The following is a 14,853-nucleotide window of genomic DNA, read 5'->3' as shown; positions in this document are numbered from 1 at the left end:
TTACTGTCCTTAATTAGAAAACCCATTTAAGACCCAAACCAACTCCACATCATTCATGAAGTCTCTGAAATGACATTGGTTTGATCTACTTCTCTCAATTCTAATGCTGACAAATCTAACAATGATGACAGACTATGTTTTTATGGAATTACAATGAACATACAATTTTATTTCATAATTATTTTTAATGATCATAGAGTCAAAGAACCTTAGAAGACAGACTATTCAAATCCCAACCAGTTCTTTAGGCCATTGCATCTAAGGGGAGAAAAACTGATTTTGGAATCAGAGAAAAACAGAGCTCACACATCTGCACTAGGTAAATGCTCTGGAAAGAGGCTAACTCCACATTAAATCAGTGTGGGAGAGAATGTTACCATGATTGCCAATACTGTCAAAGTTTCTAGTAATAGAAAGTGTTCCAAAACAATTTTTAAAACAAATTGAAACAAAACGTGCAGTCAGGCTGAAAATAATAATGAGAAGAATCTATGAGTGTAAATGTTCAACATTTGAAAGCTCTCCACAAGGTCGTTACTGGCAAATGCATTTATGTTGGTTGGACCTGGCATGTGAACTAGGCAGGAGAGCCAGAGATTTCCATCCCCACCTGGTTTTACTCCATGGCTTCATCAGTTTCATGGTCCCCATTCCTGCCAGGAGCAAAGCCTGGCACAGGTGAGAATGAATCACAGAAATCAGGAATACTGGAGCTGTAAAAAGCCTATGTGCTTTAGAGGTAACCAAGCCCTATTTCATCATTGTATAGATGAAGAAATGAGGCTCTAAGAAAAGTAGACTGACTTCTGAAATTTACTTAACTGGTAGAGCAAAGTAAGTCTTAGAATCCAAATATTCTGGTGCCGATTCCAAGGCTTTTTCTGCTGCAGAACCTAAATTATTTATTTATATTCATTAAATTTTAATTAACTTACTTATTTCATTTTTGTGTGTAAAGGGTTTTCTTTAAAAGTTCAGTTGGTGAAGGTCAAGGAAATCAGACTCCTTGAAGGTCAAGGAAATCAGACTCAAGGTAAGCATCAAATGTATGTCTATGTTTTTTAAGAAAGTCAAAGATTTACTTATAGAAATTTGCTGTAGTTCCTAAAGTCCTGTTATTTCCATATACTATATTGCTAAGGGAGTAAAGAGGAAAGCAATAAGGAATAAGATAAAAGCCCCACATATGAAAAGAGGGGACAGGGGTAATGTTGTAAGAAAACCCACAGCCAAAGTCTAGGCTACAACAGACACACATCCTGTCCTCAGGATAGGTTTCAGATCTGACTCCAGTTTCTGACTTTCCTATAGATATGCACTCAAATACAGGCCCGGTCGGGCTGAAGGCCACAGAGAGTGTCTATGGTCTGTGCACCACCATGACCCTTCAGTTATGTGTTGTGTTAATTTAGTAGGGCTGCTCTTACAAAGTTCCATAAACCGGGTGGCTGAAACAACAGAAACGCACTGTCTCATAGTTCTGAGGCTAGAAGTCCAAGATCAAGATGTCAGCAAGGTTGGTTCCTTCTGAGGGCCATGAGCAACCTCTGCACTATGCCTGTCTCCTAGCTTTTGGTGGTTTTCTGGCAACCTTTAGCATTTCTTGGCTTGTAGACTCATCACCCTTGCATTAGTCAGCTCAAGCTGCCAGAACAAAATACTACAGACTGGGTGACTTAAACCCCAGAAACAAATTTCTCACAGATCTGGAGACTGAAAAGTCTCAAGATCAAGGTGTGGGTTGATTCCAGTTCTGGTGTGGGCTGTATTCTTCCTTGTGGATGACTGCCATCTCATTGTGTCCTCACATGGTAGTGGAATGGTTGTAGGGCAGGGAATGAGAGAGAGAGAGGGAGAAAGCGAGAGAGCCCTTTATATAGTGTCTCTTGTTTTCAGGACACAGATCCTTAAAAGAACTAAGGAGGTGTGAATACTGAGACATCACCTAAACTGTCAGATGTCCTGGTCCCAGTAGCTCCTGGTCCCAGGAGAGGGTCCCAGGAGATGCTATGGGTCAAAATTCAAATGTTAAAATTCTACCTTGCAGTTCTTCAGAATGTGATCTTACTTGGAAATGCGGTTGTTTGCAGATGTAATTAGTTAGGGATTAGGGCCCTACCCTTATGAACTCATATAACCTTCAATACTTCAGTGTAGGACCTATCTCCAAATACAGTCCCCTCAAAGGTTAAGACTTCAGCATGAAAATTGTAGGGGTATACAATGCAACACATCACAACTCTGATCTCTGCCTTTGTGTTTACATGGCATTCTTCCAGTCCGAGTGTCTATGTCTGTGTCCAAATAGTCTCCTTTTTATAAGGACTCCAGTCTTATTGAATTATTGGTCCGCTTTAATCTTAACTAATTACATCTGCAAACAACCCAATTTCCAAATAAGGTCACATTCTGAGTACTGCAAGGTAGAATTTTAACATTTGAATTTTGACCCATAGCATGTATATACCCTCTCCTGCTACCAGGACATCCATCAATTTAGGTGGGGTTTCAGTATTCACTCCTCCATAACAGACCCTGAAACAAGACTTTGTGTGCATGACGTTATTTGGGAAACACAAGAACTTGAGCAAGGAGTGGGGAAGAGGGTGTGATTAAGTCAGCCTCCACAATGGTCACTTGGAGAATCCCATTAGCCCCATGGGGAAAATACAGGGAACATTATCCCTCCAGGGAGGAAAAGGAACAGGGATATTTAAACACCGGTTTCTCTGTCTGTTGGTGGCCAGTGGCTGTTGTGTCCTCCCTCTCTCTTTTTCTTTCTTCATTATTTGCTTTAGCCTTTTCCATCTCTCCCTGGGGAGAATTCATATTCATGAGCAAAGACACAAATCACCTTCATGCAGCACTTCTACTCCTGCTCCCTTTGAGTACTAATCTGGATTCCTACCAGTCTTCATTTGCCATATTCAGGACAATACTTAGAAACATTCATGTTAAACCAGATTCTCTCCTAAGTCTCACATCTGGCATCATAAAATCACCCGTAGGTGAGCGCTGTTCTGGATACTAAGCTATGTGTTCCCAACTTAGGATCTTACTCTGGGAACTTGCACAGAATCTCTCTACATTCTTTATCTGCCACTAAAACAGAAAAACAAGCATGACAGATATGAAAAGTACAGATAATTTGCTTATTTATAGCATTTAGCAATCTTAATTTATGTTTATGTCTTATCAGTGAACCCCTGCTAATAGAGATTCCATTTTTGCTTAAATTATTTTGGTCTTAGACTGTGGCTTTCCAGGCCATCTCTAAATGTCCTTTTGTTCCCAGAACATTTGGTCCATGAACATGACTGTAATAAAAGCAAAACAAAATAATCAATCCCAAACCCTCTATCAAGCTTTAAATAGACACAACAAAAAGCACAAAGACAAGAGTGAGAATTACTAGCTCCTCAAAAAATGTCATTCCCCAATTATTTCAACTTGTCATGGCAATAATAACAGGTAAGATTTACAAATGCCTGAAGCAGGAAGTGACAGGAGCGAGTGGAGAACTATGTCAACTGCTGCAAGTTTGAGGAAAATGAAAACAGAGAATTAGTCATTGGGTTTAGCAAAATGCAAGACATTAGAGATCATTATAGGAGGTCTTTCAGTGAAGTGGTAGAAAGAAAAACTTGATCAAAGTAAATTGGGCAGAAAAGGGGAAGTGAGAAAGTAGAAATAATAAATATGAACAGTTCTTTTAAGGAGTAGAACTGTCAGGGGAGCAGAGAAAGTAAACAGTATTTGGAGAGGGGTATGAAGTCAAGGTCGAAAGCATGTACATGTACAAACACACACACACACACACACTTTTAAGACAGACAATATCAAAGCATGTTTTTAAGCCAATAGAAATGATTCTAGTAGACAACTGATGATAGTACAGGACAGAGGAGGGGGTAACTGGGCATACATTATTAGGTTGGTGCAAAAGTAATTGTAGTTTTGCCTTTCCTTTCAATGGCAAAAACCAATTACTTTTGCACCCAATAATAGTTGAATAAAAAAGATTAGTGGACAGGGGTCCTTTGACAGAAAAGGAACCCCAAGGCAAGAAAAGGCAGATGGTGTATACAAATGAAGGTGGGTATATGGGAGTGATGGGAACAAGAGATTGTTTTCATCGGATTGCATCTATTTTATTAATAAATACAACTCATCCAGGGAGTGGGGGCAAAGGTGGGGAGTGAGAGAAAGAGAAGCGATTGGAGTTTTGAGATGAAAAGTTGTATTTGTTTCCTACCACCATAGCAAATTACCACAAATTGAGAGGCTAAAAGCAACTGAAATTTATTCTGTGACAATTCTAGAAGTCAGAAGTCCAAAATCAAGGTGTTGGAAGGGCCACGCCTCCTCTGAAGACTCTGTGAAAGAATCGTCTCTTGTCTATCCCAGTCTTTGATAGCTCCTGGCATCCCTTGGTTTGTGGCAACGTAACTCTAATTTGTTTTCGTTTTCACACGTCAGTCTTCTTTCCTGGGCCTCTGTGTTTCCAATTTTCCTTTCCTATGTCTTATAAGGTCACCTGTCATTGGATATAGTGCATACCCTAAATCCAGGATCATTTCATTCTGAGATCCTTAATTATAACTTCAAAAAGACCCTGTTTTCCAAAAAGGTCAAATTCACAGGTACTGGGAGTTAGGACTTGGACTTATTTTGGAGGACACCATTCAACCCGCTACAAAAGTGTTATATCATAATCATCCAGAAGAATCAGGAAAGTTATATAACTAGGAAAGTGTAGAGAGACTATCTCTCAATGTCAAGGGTCCATATGAACTTTTGATAATAATTTGAAATAAGACCATTCTACATACTTCTGTGATTTTCCTTGGCAATATTCTGCTGCTTGAATGCCAACATGAACTAAGTGGGTAATTAATTTAACCAAAGTTGAAATTTTGTGAGGCATGCATAATAAATAGAATGACCAAGATATTATGAGCCCTGAATAGAAGTGGCTATGTAGTGTCGAACTATAGTGTAGGACATAAAAGGTGAGGACAAGAGAAGAGAGATGAATTGTCAAAGTGTCAATGGATTAGAGGTCATTATAAGGTTAAAAAGTAATTGAAATGGGGATGGGGGTGTTTGAATGAGAATGAGTAGAAAGTAATGGCTAGGGGATAGGATACTTAAAATTGAGATTTTGGAGATTAGGGTTTCTCAATTCTAGCTGTCCGTTAGAATAACCAGAGATTCTGAATTAATTGTCTGGGGTAGGGCCCTGGAATTGGTATTATCCCAAGAATTACTCACGTACAATATATATGTCCATGGTCCTATGAACATGTATGAAGGTATTGTGGAGGAAATAAAAATCAGTGGAGGTGAAATAAGAGATCAGAATATTACAAAGGTCTCCCCAGGAGTAGGAGGAAATGTGAAAATCTCAGGGGATAGGGGATGATTCTTGGGAGGAAGACATGATGTAGGGACCTCAGGACAGTGGATAACTCTCTAGGATAGTTTTTCGTGGCAAGCAGGAGTACCACAAAGCCTGAAAGAGATGCTCAGGTCTAAGAAAATCATCCTTCATATCATTATTGGCTATTTTAAAATGGCACATATATTTAATAAAATGATCATTTTCTAGGGAATAACTTGACAAAAGAGCAGCTGGCTTATACCTTAGAATTAGGCCAGGAATTACCAAACAATTCAAGAGACTCTGACCTACCACCGCGTCTCCCAAGTTGCTTCTCTCAACCTGAAATAATCAAAAGGATTAGAATCTTAAAGTTTATTTGACTGAAAACCTGGGAATTGCCATCCAGGAGACACAGACTTCAGATAAATGAGGTCAGTGCCCCAAAGACAAAAGTTAAGTTCTTGCTTATACAGGCAGAAAACAAAGAAGTTTAGTAAGATTATAACATTTTATATGCAAGGCTGGTTTATGAGTTACAACAATTTAGTTAGTTTGTTTTCTTTTCTGTAGGGTTGGCTTTCATGTTTTCCACTGTAAAAGTGTATTTAACATTTCATCTTAAGACAATGTGATAGCCACGAGGTCTTTGTGTGAGAAAGGTAAGAGGGAAGTTAATCTATAATGAAGATCAACAGTGAAGAGGGAAGGAGGCTTCCCTGGTGCCCTTTAGTCATTTACAGCATTTTACAAAACAACATAGGTAAGGAAGAAGGCTAATCTATAATCAGAGGAACACAGATTACAGGTGCTTAGGTTGCAGCTGCCTGCCATGTAACTCTGGCCTTGTAATCACATTCCTTTAAGGCTCAAAATAATTTATAATTCCAACAGCTTAGACTTTGAATTACTTATTTTCACACTTAAAACCTAAGACCACTGCCAACACCTCCCTCCGTCCTCCAGGAAGGGAGGACAGGGCTTATGCTGGATTGTTCATTATTATTGCCACTGCCTCACTCTGTGGCTGCCATTATCAAATGATCCCAAGAACCAACTCTTGGGCCTCTCCAACTATGTTGTCTTCTCTTCCTTAAACACTCCTTTATCTCTAAGAGATAGCCTGTGATGGCTTCAAAGATAGCCCCCAAATTCTTATTCCCTTTCTTCTTGAAGTGGACTGGATTTAGTGATTTACTTCAATTAATTATCTAAAGATGGAAATAATGGAATAATACTTTCAAGATAGAATTATACAAATATTTCAAGTGGGGCTCACACCGCCAATCTTATTTTGCCTGTCAGCTCTGCTTGTTTTTAGGTAGTCTTTTGCAGAATGCAAGAGTTTTTTGGCATTTATATGATATTGGAGCAGACATACCTATATTCTTTAATCCAAATTAGCAAAGTGTCTATCTTCAGCAGGCTAAGTCACCAACTCTTCTCTGTCTCAGTGCTGCTTACTTTAATTATCTGTTTGTTATATATTCGTTCGTTTGTTTCCCCTAACAAGATCTCTTTACAGGTATGAATGTCTATCATAAGCTACTGAAGGTCAAACACCACACTGTACATTTTTCTTTTACGATTTGTTGTCCATATAGTCAAGATATCAGTTGAGAATGCATCTTCATGGGAGGACAAGGTATAGAAGCTATACCTTAAAATAGCTTCGCTTTGAATATTTTATATAGCATAAAATTGCATTCTATTAATTTTAAATACCTTTAGACAATAACCAGGCCAATTGCCTGTACAGAAGAAATACCCCCGAACCCAGTGTTTCTCTCCTTCTAAAGATGGCTAATTTTTCATATCCCATCACAAGCATGCCTGAGTGGATGAAACAGAAGCATATGCATATATAATCATCATGTATTTCAGTTCCCCATTCTTGGTTGAATGAAATGAGGATTTAGTTCAGTTTTGGGCAGGTGATCTTGAGAGCCCCCATTTATTATGAAGGTTTTCATTTGTAAAGACAGAAGCCATTGCCTAGTTTTTCTTAAGTAAAACTGTCTGTTCAAAAGATATCACATTTTATCATTCACTAAACATCCATTGATCTGGAGCGTTAATAAAATAATGTCTTATATTTCCATGGTTCTTTATATTTACAAACATCTTTTCATATCCTTTCTTCTTTACCTCCCAACAGATGTGGAGCTAAATATACAGCAGGCTCTTCTATTTCTGCTTTTCAAATGAGGAAACAGAATCGCAGTGAGGTTAAATGACTTGTCCAGATCCCACATCAAGTAAGTTATGGCACCAGAAATTGAACAAGGACTTCTGAGGCCATGATGTGACTGATTGATGTCCTCATGCATTAAATCACCAGAAGGAAAGACTATCATTTACACATGAGCAAACTCAGGTCTGATAGTTTTTGTTACATATGCTGAAACCTTCTTGGGAACAGTCCCCATGCTCTATATTATGTGAAAAGCACAGAAAGCCTCTTCTCCAGTATAACAATCTGTCTTTCATCACACTCATTTGTGTTTCACATGACTGAGTTTGCTGTTTAGGGAATTCCAAATGTAGAAAAATCAGATAAAACCCAGTGTCCCTGGTTTCAGTCTGTGTGATTATGAACACAATACTGTACTTACAGTAGGATGCCAGAGTGAATAGACGCTGTTGCCTTTGAAAGGATGAGCATTCGTTCTGACCTAATAACTACCTGACGCTGGGTACAATTATCTTTCTTCGAGTGGCACATTATTATTTGACACGTTAATTGTTGTGTCATTTCTTTCTGAAAGGCATGTTGAGTGTCTCATACAAGCCAGAGGCTTCCTGAATTAGCCATGTCCGAGTGGTGCAGCACTAATTTACTTTTCCAAACTAAAATCAACCCCATCTCATCACCCGTTTTCAATTACCACAGGCGGACCTGAGCTGCCCTGTGACCTCAATGCTTTCTTCCTGTGCCTTGGCATATCTGATGAACATCAGCGAGGTCCCCCTTACTCACTACAGCTATGAAAGGCCCCTCCTCTGAGGCAAACCACAGAGAGAGAGACATGGCTTTGCAGAATGGAACATTCTTTATGACATAATTCCTGCCCAAGAAGCATTGCACAAGAGTATTAGCATGGTCTACTTTCTCTTGTGTCCATTCTACCTTGGTTTCTTTCCACTCTTTTCTAGGAAGGGGTCTCTGTATGGAGGACTGTTTCCAAAGCACAAAGACTCTATGGTCTTAGCAAGGCCCAAACATTCAAGTCTGGATGATCTTCTTCCATTGCTGCAGCTGCTCTCTGACATCCTGCACAGGCTGATGGGCTGGCGGCCCTGGGTGTGCCTCTGGGCCTGTCATCTGTCGTGTTGTTAGACCGCTGATGAACTGTCGCTGCTTGCCTTTAAAGTCTGCACTTCTCTCTTTTCCAACTTTGGCTGCCACTAGACAATGAAAATCAAGCAGCCACACAGCCCTTTATCCCCTTCCAGATCCAACTGGTTGAATCAGTCTTGGAGCAGAAAACAGAACCTTCCCATTGTCTTCCCAAATACGTGGGGTGTGCCTGTCCCATGGCAAATTACTGTTAAAAAAAAATCAGAATTAGAATGCGTTTGATACTGCACACTTTGCTGCTAGTGAATGCCATGTCACCCTGAAGACTCATCTCCCCTTTTGGTTTTAATTGGGTCCTTTTCTGTCGCTTTCTTTTCAGCTTGCACCTGTCCCTGACATATACTGCTGCTGACTACCAAGTGAGTTGTTCAGTGAGCTAGAGGTATGATAAATTAAATATGATATGTATCACTGAATCTGTCTTTGGCTGCTTCATCGTACATTATAATTTGGGAAGGGACTATTAAAATAAAATACTAAGGAATAAGCAGAAACAGCCCACTGTTAACATGTCCAATGGCAAGAGAAAATTACAGGTTTCATTGTATATGCGGCACCATCTGCCTCTTTCCGAGGCTGAGCCTTCGGCTTTCCCAGGGGAAATAGCTGTGGATAAGTTATTCAATTAGAACAGCATTATTGGCCAGCTACCTTGGAGAATTGAGTTGATGATGTTGCGATTATCCTCCTGTACATTCCTTCATGTCTCCGGCAGGCTGCAGTGCACGGCAACTTCCTTAAGTGTTTACTGAGCCCTACAGTAGAGGTGAACAATTGGAATGAAGAATATCAAGGATTCCTGAAAGAAAATCAATTTTGAATGAACTTTTCTTGCTTAGCCACAGCTCCAATATTCTGAGTCATACTGTATTTTTGTGGACTTCCATTGACTTAAGTGACAGAAATGGCAATCGGGAGGACAGTGAATTTCATGATAGCATTTAACCTATGGCACTGCACAAGATAATTACTCATGTACAATTGTAAGGTAAAAAAAAAAACACTCAGGTCTCCTCAACTGTGATATTAATCTTAGGGAATGGGGAAATCTCATAGGAGCATAATGCCATTTTAATGAAGACTTTAGCTGTTCTTCAAAAATATTTGTATCATAAAAATTAGTAATTTTTTATGAGTCACTCTCTCAGGAGGTCAGATCCCTTCAAGGGTCATGCCATCAACCAAAAACTTCCTAAATGGGAGCTTTTGAGAGTGTTCATTGTTATCTCTAGGATCCTGTGGTTTGTAACTAGAAGACCCAACAATATTCCTCTTGCCTCACAAAAATATTTATAATATTTTTACATTTTTAAAACTCATTGATGCTTAAAGAAAGTTAGACATAAAGAAAAATATTAAAATCTAAAACAATTTATTTTCACATTTCTCACAAATATGTATATACACATCCAAGTATGCTCTGGTATGTCAAATATTTTCAGGGTGCATATCCACACCCCAGGGGTAGTTCAGGCGATCTTCTGTGACTGTTAATTGGGCAGGAAAGCCAACGTGTTCCTCTTCACTGGTTCAGATTCTGATGGCTTTGGAAGGTATCTGTCTGTATTTCTGTTTTCATAAATTGGAAGAATTACGTTTATATTCTTTGTCTTTGTGTGTGTGTGTGTGTGTGATGCCGATATTTTAAGATACTCATTTTTAAGGGCCTCTTATATATTAGGACATAAACCCTCTATTGCAAAAAATGTTTTCCCCAGCATGTCATTAACTTTCATTTAGTTGTTGATATTTCTGATATTCAAAAGTGTTATTTGCAAGTAATCAGATCTACTATTTCACTTGTGTTGTTTTCACCACATTATGTGTAAAGTCTTCACTTGAGATAAGTTAAATATTTACTTACATTTTCTTGGCTTAAAAGTTGAAATGTATTTTCTTTTAACTAATCCATTAGATATGTATGCATGTATGTTTGTGTGAATGTGTGTATTTAGCATAGAATGGTCTAAGATAAATGTATCTATGAGATCCGGTTATATTATCAAAAACACTAACATCTCAGTGTCTAAACACACATTTTTTTCCTTGCTCATGTAAAGTCTATGTGTGTCCTGAAAGCTTTTGGACAGACGCCCTCCACAGCAACAACAAGAAGAACAAATTAAGAATTTGGACTGCACGTTTACCTGTTAAAAGCCTTTAAGCTCCGTTTTTCAGAGTACTTCCATTTTATGGCACCCCCATCTCAACCCAAAGCTCTGGGTTCACTGTGGAAGAGGAGGAGAATGTGGGAAATGGGTCCATCAGCTCTCATGTACTTTGGGCCGGAAAATAATGCATTGCCTCCTGATAGACACAGTCAGGCTATGGGACCAGTCATCTAGCACCAGCCTACTGACTAGAGGAGTGAAAAAGGAGAACTGGAAATATTGCTAAGGACTGGTAGTATCTGCCACAATTTACCCTTTTGTTTCTCCAGATATTCAGTGCAGTCTCCCTGTGGTATAGATATGTATGACAATTATACCTACCTCCCCTCTAAGAGAGAAAACCCCACGGTCTTCCTCAGTCATGGTACTGAGCTCAAAGTCCAGAATCCAGAATCTCTGAGTGATACAATTGTCCCTCCGTATCCATGGGGGTTTGGTTCCAGGACCCCCATAGATATCCAATCCACAGATGCTCAAATCGCTGATATAAAATGGTGCAGTATCTGCACATAACTTATACATATCCTTCCATATACTTTAAATCATTTTTATATTACTTACAACACCCAGTACAATGTAAATACTATGTAGTTAATGCTATATTGTTTTGTTTACATTAGTTTTTATTGTTATATTGTTTTTATTGAGTTTTTAAAAAATATTTTCTATCCACAGTTGGTTGAATCCTTGGATACAAAGGGCCTACTGCATACTGTACTCTCTATGTCAAGTCTACAGGTAGTTCCCATAGCTTTGGAAACCTAGCAACTAAAATGACAAGTTATCTGGCACTTACACATGTCATAATTGAAAAAGGAAGCAGGAGTCCCTGTTCCTGAAAAATTCTGAATTCCTTCCAGGCAGACGTTTTTGGAGCACCCTACCTTCGCGAGGCCCAGACTCTGCTCTCCTGGAGGATCCAGCTTGGTTCTTGGTCTCTGTGTCTTCTGTCTCCACCCTCAGGGAGATATTTTTCCTTTCCTTTCTCCCTTCTTGGGCTCATATAAAATGGATCCTAGAGAATATGAAGTTTTCTTAGCCTACTTCCTACTCAGGGCCTGAGAGGTGTTTTAGCACGCCGCCCAGGGCCGCTCTGAATGCAGCCTAACACAAATTTGTAACCTTTCTTAAAATATCACGAGTTTTTTTTTTGGTTTTTGGCTTTGCTCATCAGCTATCACTAGTGTTAGTTAGTTTGACAATTCTTCTTCTTCCACTGTGGCCCAGGGAAGCCAAAAGATTGGACACCCTTGTTTTAGAGTCTCAAACACTTTTAGTGCAGGCTCACGGTTTCTTAAGCAATACAACTCTCTTAAAACTTTGTTGGTTTTTCTAACCTATTGAATTCCAATTAATTCCATGTGCCAATAATTACAGCTATGATTCTTTATCTAACACACTTCTCACTTCATCTGTATTTCTTTACACTCGTGTGCCTGTACCTCTCCCAGCTTGAAGACCCCGGTAGTTTTCTTGAGTCTATCTGGATTTGATGAGAGAATGGAACCCTTAAGCTCTTTTACCTAAGCTATTTTTCCAATTGAAAAGATTACTGGGCCTCAGGCCCTTAGTTTGATCTTTCCCTAAGGCATTTTTATCTCATTAATTCCTTTTTATGAGTAAAAGTACAGTCTAAATCTATTATTTATTTTTGTTGTTGTTGCTTGTTTGTTTGTTTTTGTAAACAGCTCAATTTTAACGTCTTTTAACATTTTCCCTTTTACTATTTAGGATTGAAAGCAATTACTGGTTTAACTCATTCAAGACCCCAAATATCTGAACTATTTTTTTCATTCTTGCTGGCAAACAGATAATACTTTTCAGAACTGTTTTTCTTATAATTCCTTATCAAATACAACCCATAGTGACCAGCACAGATTAATATCTGCTTTGCGAGTTCTCATGCTAGAGACACACATTCATTGGGTACACATTCTGCCTCGCACATTATCGGAGGGAACAGTCTTACCAAATGAGTTACCGCTGCAAAACCTGGAGCTCCATCTTTCTAGACACAGGCGTCTGCAACAGAGGAAAGAGCATGGACAATCATTCACTGGCTCCTGATTAATTTATCAGAGCCCGTTGATCAGAAAGGGACATGTAGCTCTACAACATATAGTATATCCACAGAAAGGAGGAATATTGGAAATATGGGTAATATCTAGAAATCTCTATGCAAACAAAAGTTTAACTTGTGTTTTCTTCCAAAAGACAAATTTTCCCAATTTGTTAAATATCCCCCTTTACCCATTGGTCCCTTTAAAAATAAAACATTTCATAATCTGTCACAGGAGTAGAAAAATAACAAAAAAATAAATACTTCATACATAGTTAGGGTTACAAGGAATAAATCAACAAGTATTTGTGGATACCTACTGCCCAGTGCAAGAAATTAAATTCCCCAGTAGCCTATCCAATTGCATTTACTTTCCTACCCAGTTATCTTTTTTAGTTACTTTTTTTTTTTGAGACAGGTTCTCACTCTGTCCCCCAGGCTGGAATACCGTGAAAAGGAAAGATCATGGCTCACTACAGCCTCTAACTCCTGAGCTCACATGATCCTCCTGCCTTAGCCACCTAAAGCACTGGGATTACAGGTGTGGGCCACTGTGCCTGGTCTTATTATTATTTTTAATTGACACATAATATTAACCATATTTATGGGGTAAGATGTGAGATTTTGGTACCTGTTTACAAGGTGTAATGATTAATTACATCAGGGTGATTATCACATACATCACTTCAAACATTTATCGTTTCTTTGTGTTGGGAACAGTTATAATCCACTCTTCTAGCTATCTGAAAATACACAATAAGTTGTTAACTGTAGTCAGCCTATTGTGTGATAGAACACTTAACCTATTCTTTCTGTCTAGCTGTACTTTTGTATTGGTTAACCAACCTCTTACTACATAGTTCTCACATCCTTCCCTTCCTCTAGTAACCACTACTATACTCTCTACTGGTATGAGATCACATTTTTTAGCTTACACATGTGAATGAGAATATATGGCATTTATCTTTATGTGCCTAAGTTATTTTGCCTAACAATGTCCTCCAAGCTCATCCACATTCTGAGTTCTCAAGTATTAGTGTTAGTCCATGTCACGTGTGTCTATTGATTTTTATTGTCAATTAATTCTTACATTCATATCATATTCTTTTATTTACTCAGGTTATATAATATGCATTTCTTAGTTCATTTTCTGTTGCTTATAACAGAATACCTGCAACTTTGAAATTCATAAAGAAAAGGAGTTTCTTTCTTACAGTTATAGAGGCTGAGGAGTAAAGCGGGAGGGGCTGCATTTGGTAAGGGCCTTCTTGCTGGGGGAGACGCTGCAGATTCCCAAGGCAGAAGAAGGTATCCATGGTGAGGGGCTGAGCGTGGTAGCTCAGGTCTTACTTCCTTTCAGAAAGCCACCAGTCCCCTTACCACGATAACTTATCAATCCATTAGCCCACTGGTTTATTAATCTACCTAGGAATGGATTAATTCATTCATGAGAACAGAGCCCTCATAACCCAATCCCCTCTTAAAGTCCCTACCTCTCCACACTGCCACATTCGTGATTAAGTTTTGGAGGGGACAAACATTCAAACCATGACAATATTCTAATATCTGATAGGACAAGTACCCCTCCTCTCCCTTTATGAAATGATTATTTTTTAAATTTTACTTATTTGTTTATTCTTCCTCCAGGAAATTTAACATTTCAGTCAAGTTAAAGAAGTTCTACTGAAACTTTTATTTGGTTGCCATTAAATGTATGCATTAAATTAAAATAAAAATATTTCAGATATTCCATCTTTTTATCTACTAGTCTGGCATGTCTACATTTTAAAATTATTTCTCATAATTCTCTAGAAAATATTATCTTTTCTTCATATAATTATCATGTACTTTTTGTTATAGAAATGCCTAAGAATTTAAT

At 38.5% G+C, this 14,853-nt stretch overlaps 1 long non-coding RNA gene across 1 annotated transcript; it reads right to left on the bottom strand.

Annotated features, from left to right (window-relative positions):
• Positions 1-7,074: 7,074 nt before the first annotated feature.
• Positions 7,075-11,297, bottom strand: LOC112610970. The gene is made up of 3 exons (XR_003116515.1): positions 11,237-11,297; positions 9,396-9,543; positions 7,075-8,931 (listed from the first exon to the last, which is right to left on the bottom strand). It is a non-coding gene; the product is annotated as an uncharacterized LOC112610970 (long non-coding RNA).
• Positions 11,298-14,853: the final 3,556 nt, after the last annotated feature.

Source organism: Theropithecus gelada, chromosome 17 (genome assembly GCF_003255815.1).
Source record: "Theropithecus gelada isolate Dixy chromosome 17, Tgel_1.0, whole genome shotgun sequence".
Taxonomy (NCBI): domain Eukaryota; kingdom Metazoa; phylum Chordata; class Mammalia; order Primates; family Cercopithecidae; genus Theropithecus; species Theropithecus gelada.
The sequence above is the reverse complement of the archived record's forward strand: the minus strand, read 5'-3'. Positions and strand labels throughout refer to the sequence as shown.